The sequence below is a fragment of the Strongylocentrotus purpuratus genome, unplaced genomic scaffold, assembly GCF_000002235.5.
Source record: "Strongylocentrotus purpuratus isolate Spur 01 unplaced genomic scaffold, Spur_5.0 spur5_scaffold_20, whole genome shotgun sequence".
Taxonomy (NCBI): domain Eukaryota; kingdom Metazoa; phylum Echinodermata; class Echinoidea; order Camarodonta; family Strongylocentrotidae; genus Strongylocentrotus; species Strongylocentrotus purpuratus.
Window position 1 is genome coordinate 2,782,929 of NW_022145606.1, and position 6,652 is coordinate 2,789,580.

Consider the following 6,652-nt stretch of genomic DNA (forward strand, 5'->3'; position numbering starts at 1 on the left):
CAATTTTCTGAGTGAACATATACTATATACTTAGTATCATTCGAAAGGGCTCGTCATTGCGGTCAGTTTGACACCATTGTTATCTGCGCGCAATGTATTGCACGCATTACACGCGCTATTACGTAATGCATAGTAAATTCATCATTTTTGGCGATAACTTTGCGCTGACATATTCGAATTTTACCAAACTTCGCAGAAAGTTGTCGCGAATACGGATACATATGTCTGCCAAGTTTCATAGATGTAGGTATAAAGATCGCTAATTTAGAGCAAGTTGAAGTTATTTTGGAATTTTCTTGAAAATGCCGAATTTGGAGGGCATTTTTCTGAAAGTCGGTCAGTGTTAGGGTATAAAATTTTGTATATGGCTGGAAAGGGCATATCTTCAAGTATCTAAATCCAAAAAAGGGTACGGGTTTGCCAAGCCATAATGGAGATACGGCCAAGTACAGAAAGAAAGCCAATTCACAGAACTTTAGAGGGCGCTATTTATGTTTTGCATAGCCATTGGAGCCTGAATTTGGCATGGCTATGTGCAATTATAAGATAAGGATACTGTGAGATTTAAATACAAAACGGAATTTATATGAGAAAGTTATGGCAGTTTTAGATTTTTAGGGGTCCATTTTTCAAGAATTTGAGAGATTTATGACGGAGTCGGTTTCAGATTTGAATTTTGAGTGCGAAGATGGCATTTTGAAGGTCAAGTCATTAGTCGCAGATGAAAGAACATCTCTCAGACTATCTAGAGGAATTTGTTAGAAATTTGTAGGATCTAGGTTAGTGGAGATAGGAAGGAAGAAAGAAAGGCCTTATAAAATGGACCAGAAACGGACAAAATGGCGCCTGGATGGTTATGCATGAGTGATTTCGAAAATCGAAAAAGTAGGTGACCTTGATGAGATGCTAGAGACTATGCCTATGAAATTTGAAAGGAAAAGGACATGAGGAAAGCACCTAACTAGGAATAACAAACACTACGTGCAAAACGAATGGGATGTCTGGACGATAAGTATATTAATCAGGCAGAATGTGAACGAAAACAAGGCAATGACGAAGGTCGTCATTGCAAAAAAAGAAATAAATAACGTTAAGTGTCAAAAATGCTTGACTGCATTGGAAAGCAAAATAATTAGAGTCTTAACTACCACCACCAAAACTTTTGTTTTGCTGGCTCAATATCCCGATTTACTAAAGTATGCTTAGGTGTAGATGGCGCGCTTCTAATCACTCTCCAGTGCTCGGATAAATTACATGTAGCTAATTAACTAGCAAACGATTTCCCATTGCTTGTAACGAAATCACAGGGCTCCGTTCTGCTTTAATTTCAAAAGGATAATAACATTAACTACCCTGGACGCTCTGGCATTGGTACTACGTACCTTCTGAGCTCCCATTTCATGGTCTTGCCGGGTAGGTGTCGTTCTGACAGGTTTACCAACAACTTTGCAGAGGGTATAGGGGTGTCTTTGAATTCACTTCACTTGTGTATTGTCGAGAAATAAAATATAACCACTGTTGTATGGTAAAGGGGCTTTTATCAAGATCCATATTTGCCCAAGGGCGGATTAAGTGGTTATCAATTTCAAATTAAACCAAAATGAAGCCCTCCACTATTACGTTAAAGGCCTCGGGAGATCGTCTGCGAGTGAGCTACTTTGCCCTATCATTCGAGAGTGAAGCGCACCATCCCCAACTATTACTATTAAAGGGAAAGTCCACCCCCAAAATAAGTTTGTTTCGATAGAGGCAGAATAATAAGAAAATCAGGTGAGTGAAAGTTTGAGCAAATTCTGAATGAAAATAAGAAAGTTATGAATTATTGAAGTTGTGATCAATCAAATACAAATTGGCAACTCTGTGACTTATTATACGAGCTCTCCTTCATTTGCTTTGTGCATAATATTCCATAAAATCATGTTTTCTTCTTCGTTATTGATGACGGAATATATATTTGTTCCTTGCAGGGGGAGTATAGAAACATATTTGCAATTATTATATTTAGGGTGCATGTATGGTTGAAATTTTTCTTGAGGGAAAATGAAAATTTTAGATTTTTTTAGTACTCAGCTAATGGAAGTTGAGCTCGCATGATACGTCATAGAGTTGCCAATTTGTGTTTGATTGATCACAACTTCAATAATTCATAACTTTCTTATTTTCATTCAGAATTTGCTCAAACTTTCACTCACCTGATTTTCTTATTATTCTGCCTCTATCGAAACAAACTTATTTTTGGGGTGGACTTTCCCTTTAACATACATTAATCAACCTATGATCTATTCGACAGCATAGCAGAGCGTCATCGCTTGGTGAGACATGTTTAACCATTATATCAGCGTTTGCATATGGATCACGGGGGAATCCATACTTTCGGGACATCTTGGCCCGAATTCACAAAGGAGGTTTGTCGACAAACCTTGGTTTTCGTACGTCATATGACGCGTTTTACGCGTTTTTTACAAACCTGGTTTGTAAAGAACAAAGGAGGTTTGTGAATTCGGGCCATTGAGTTCTGTTTCCTGTTAGATCTGATCGACCGCAATATAAACCATTCCATCTTCAGCAAGTGGATTGAAAAGATGTGTTGTTACAATATGAGGAACTTGCTATCATACACATGCTTTACAGAAGGATAGAAGGGGGTTGCATGATACCAACCATCTTGTCGTTGCACCGACTCAATTTAGAAACAATTAACCATTTTTGAAAACTGATTTTGGAACAAGCTAAAAACAAAGTCTTGAGGATTAACAAATCAAATTTCCAAGTAGACAATTACAAATCGTTTTCACCTTTAATTGCAATGATTATGTAATGGATATCGTTCTGTTTTTGATGTACTATTAATAGCCCCATTTGCCTCCAAAACATTAGACTTGTCAGTTTCGAATGAAGATTTCCAAAAAAATGGTTTACTTTGTAAACAAAAAGGCGAGTCGTTTTGAGCACTCACTGAGCTACTACTAGCAAGCAACCTTAAAGGGAAAGTCCACCCCCAAAATAAGTTTGTTTCGATAGAGGCAGAATAATAAGAAAATCAGGTGAGTGAAAGTTTGAGCAAATTCTGAATGAAAATAAGAAAGTTATGAATTATTGAAGTTGTGATCAATAAAATACAAATTGGCAACTCTGTGACTTATTATACGAGCTCTCCTTCATTTGCTTTGTGCATAATATTCCATAAAATCATGTTTTCTTCGTTATTGATGACGGAATATATATTTGTTCCTTGCAGGGGGAGTATAGAAACATATTTGCAATTATTATATTTAGGGTGCATGTATGGTTGAAATTTTTCTTGAGGGAAAATGAAAATTTTAGATTTTTTTAGTACTGAGCAAATGGAAGTTGAGCTCGCATGATACGTCATAGAGTTGCCAATTTGTGTTTGATTGATCACAACTTAAAAAATCCTAACTTCCTTATTTTTAATCGGAATTTGCTCAAACTTTCACTGACTTGTTTCTCTCATTTTTCTACTCCTATTAAAACTAACTTAATTCAGGGTGGACTTCCCCTTTAAGCTGAAAGGTATAGATCAGTTTTGGAAACACTCCCTTCTCAAAAAACGAAATGGAAGCTCTATATAATAGTCATGTGAAAGAATATGTTTTGACTAATATTTGATGTTACAACTTTTGCCGGGAAACCGCCTTCTAATTGATAATTTATTGCGTAGTCCCATATACATCTTTTTTGTGTACTGTCCTTGTAACTTTATCAAGACTGGGTCAAATTTCTTATATTTGTGATGATTCCAGAACCTTGGAGTTAACACCGATACTTATATGTTAAATGAATAACCTTTTCTGATCGATTCCACAACGTTTCTTTCACAATGCAATCGCATGACCAGAACTGGTCTATACCTTTAAGAACACAATATAGATTTTCAATCGACAAATCATGGTGATCATTCTAATAATATGGTAATAGTTCCTGAAAATGAAGATGTGATATGATGACGTTCGAGGTGATGATAATGATGATGAAGGCATAGAAGATGGTGTACCATCACCACGGTATACTCATACACTGCCAATAAAGTTGGATTAATTGATTATAACCTCTTGTCATAAAGTTGTAGTGATTAGTTCTTGATAGATTACAATTTAAAGCTTCTCAGAAATGTTTTGATTAATTCAAAAAATCATAGAGATGGATCAATCAAGCTATGAGAAAATATATAAACATAATACATCAATAATCAATTATAATTTTACAATCGTAAAAAAAAAAAAAATAGGAGACAATTATTCAAACTTTATGGGCAGCACTCTACAACCATGGTAATTATACATGAACATCTTCCTCCTCTTCGTCATCACCATGATCCTCCTCATCATCATCATCATCATCACCGTCATTATCATCATCATCATCACTGTCATTGTCATAACGATCAACATGGTTATAGCGAAGCAGCCAATCGTGAATATCTAGTTCCAGACACATGCTTGGTCGTAGGAGGATAGGCCTAATACCTCCAACTCTGGTCAAAACGAGGACGTTGATTAATCATGAAACACTTCGATGTGGTATTGATGTGTAATATTATCCGCAATATTTCTTACATAATATTGCTCGTGTATCGTAGCTAGCACGACCACATGTCTGGTTCTTTGATATGATTACGAAATCTTGTTTCATTTGGGGGTCTCCCACCCCCCCCTCTCTCTCTCTATTCAAATTTCCCCTTTCTCCTGCTTATATCTTTTAAATCTATTCCAACTTTATTCAATGCTAATTTTCTCTTTCTTTTTGTGACAATACTTTTCTGAATTTCATACTGAAAGAGTGAAATACTGATATGTGTTCTTATTTTATTCTTGAATTTAATTGATTTGCTGATGAAATAAAAAGCCAGGCTTACATAATTTTTTTGAAAATGTATTGTGTATAACAGAATGAAAATGAACAAATTAAACATGTCTATAAAACTACTCTTCAAATACCAGAATGAAAATGAACAAATATACATTTTTTTTCGTAAAACTACTCTTCAGATAACAGATGAAAATGAACAAAAAAACATTGCTACAAAACTACTCTTCTTTACATGTTTGACAGGGTTATGTTTTTGACAAAATAAACACAATAATATTTAGATAATTACAAACTTTTTTTTTCTGACAGAGTAAAGAAAAATAGTTATATATAAAGGCATATCAGTAAAAACATGTTATGTATGCAGTCTCCTTTTTATCATCAACATGAATAGCAACTGTTTGCGAACTGTATTTTAAGCCCAATGTTTTTTTGTTTTTTTTCATTTTAATTTCATTCTGAATGTGGCCTAGGAATGAAACCTAGAACTAAGTGAACACACTTTTATACAAGCTTACTGTTCAGAATGTCGTAGTATCATTGTTTCATATCCCACGGAATCTGATTCTCTTTTTCTATTTAAATGTTATTTATTTAACGAAATCATGCATTGCAACATAATGCTGAAATTATGTTTAAAACATGGACAATCATAATAACATGACAACGAACATAATAAGGTTTTACATTATAAAGAATAATTTACAGAAATGATAGTTTGTGTATAAATCTGATAAGGCATTCCATACGGAGAAATGAGGACAAAAGTTATTGCGAACAACTATTCCTCACATCAAACATGTTTTGCTCAAAAATACTTTAACAGGAACAGTGCCAACATTGTGGGTGATGACATAAAAAGACAAGTTTACTTGTATACATATATACAAGTTATACAAGTACAACTGAAGAAGGCTTCATAACTGATGAGATTTATAAAGGGCATGAGGTGTTTTGAGTTTGACATAGTTATGATAGATGTTGACAGCAGTATACAAAAACTTTAATATAACAATTGTATTCTTATGTGCGATTTGATATAGATGCACACGATTATAAGTTTACTGAATCGCCTGTGAATCTATATAATTTGTTTGACATTTTTAATACAAAGTATCATCATTTTACTTGCATTTACAATAATAGTAATTACAATTATAAAGTATTAATTATTACACAAATAATGACAATATTCGTACTATTGAACGAATGAAAAACATTCATTATTTGTTTTATACAGCATCGAAGAAGATCTAATAGAACGTTAATCGACAATTTATGCTTTACTCCTTATATTAAAGATAAATTAAAGTTGGAGTCAAGCCTTCTCGATTACATTCAGATTGCCTTCGCGTCAGATACACGCAAGGATACGCGCACGGCAGAGAGGTACGCAGTCTGCATATAACCAAAAATGCACGCCCGTGCAATAGAAATCTATTGAATATCATGTGACCAACAATCCCCCACTCAAATGACAAGGATCCATGTAGGTGATGTTTAAAAATTAATAATATATATATCAATATTAATTAATATGATGTCTTCGTTTCGATCTTAAATATTTTGTAGCTCCGGAAGGAAATGACTACATTGTTTGTTTTTCTTCTTTAAGATTGAGTTTTCATTTCACAATCAATGCTTAAATACAATCCCATTATCCATTGAAATGTGGTCCATGTGAAACTAAAAAAACAATTTAATTGACTCTAAATCAATCGAAAATAGGGATTACCAGCAAAAATCAGATATTTTGGTTCTCCGGTCTTTATCAAGCCCAGAAATACTCTTGAAAACGCGTTGGTCATTTATTACAGAAATT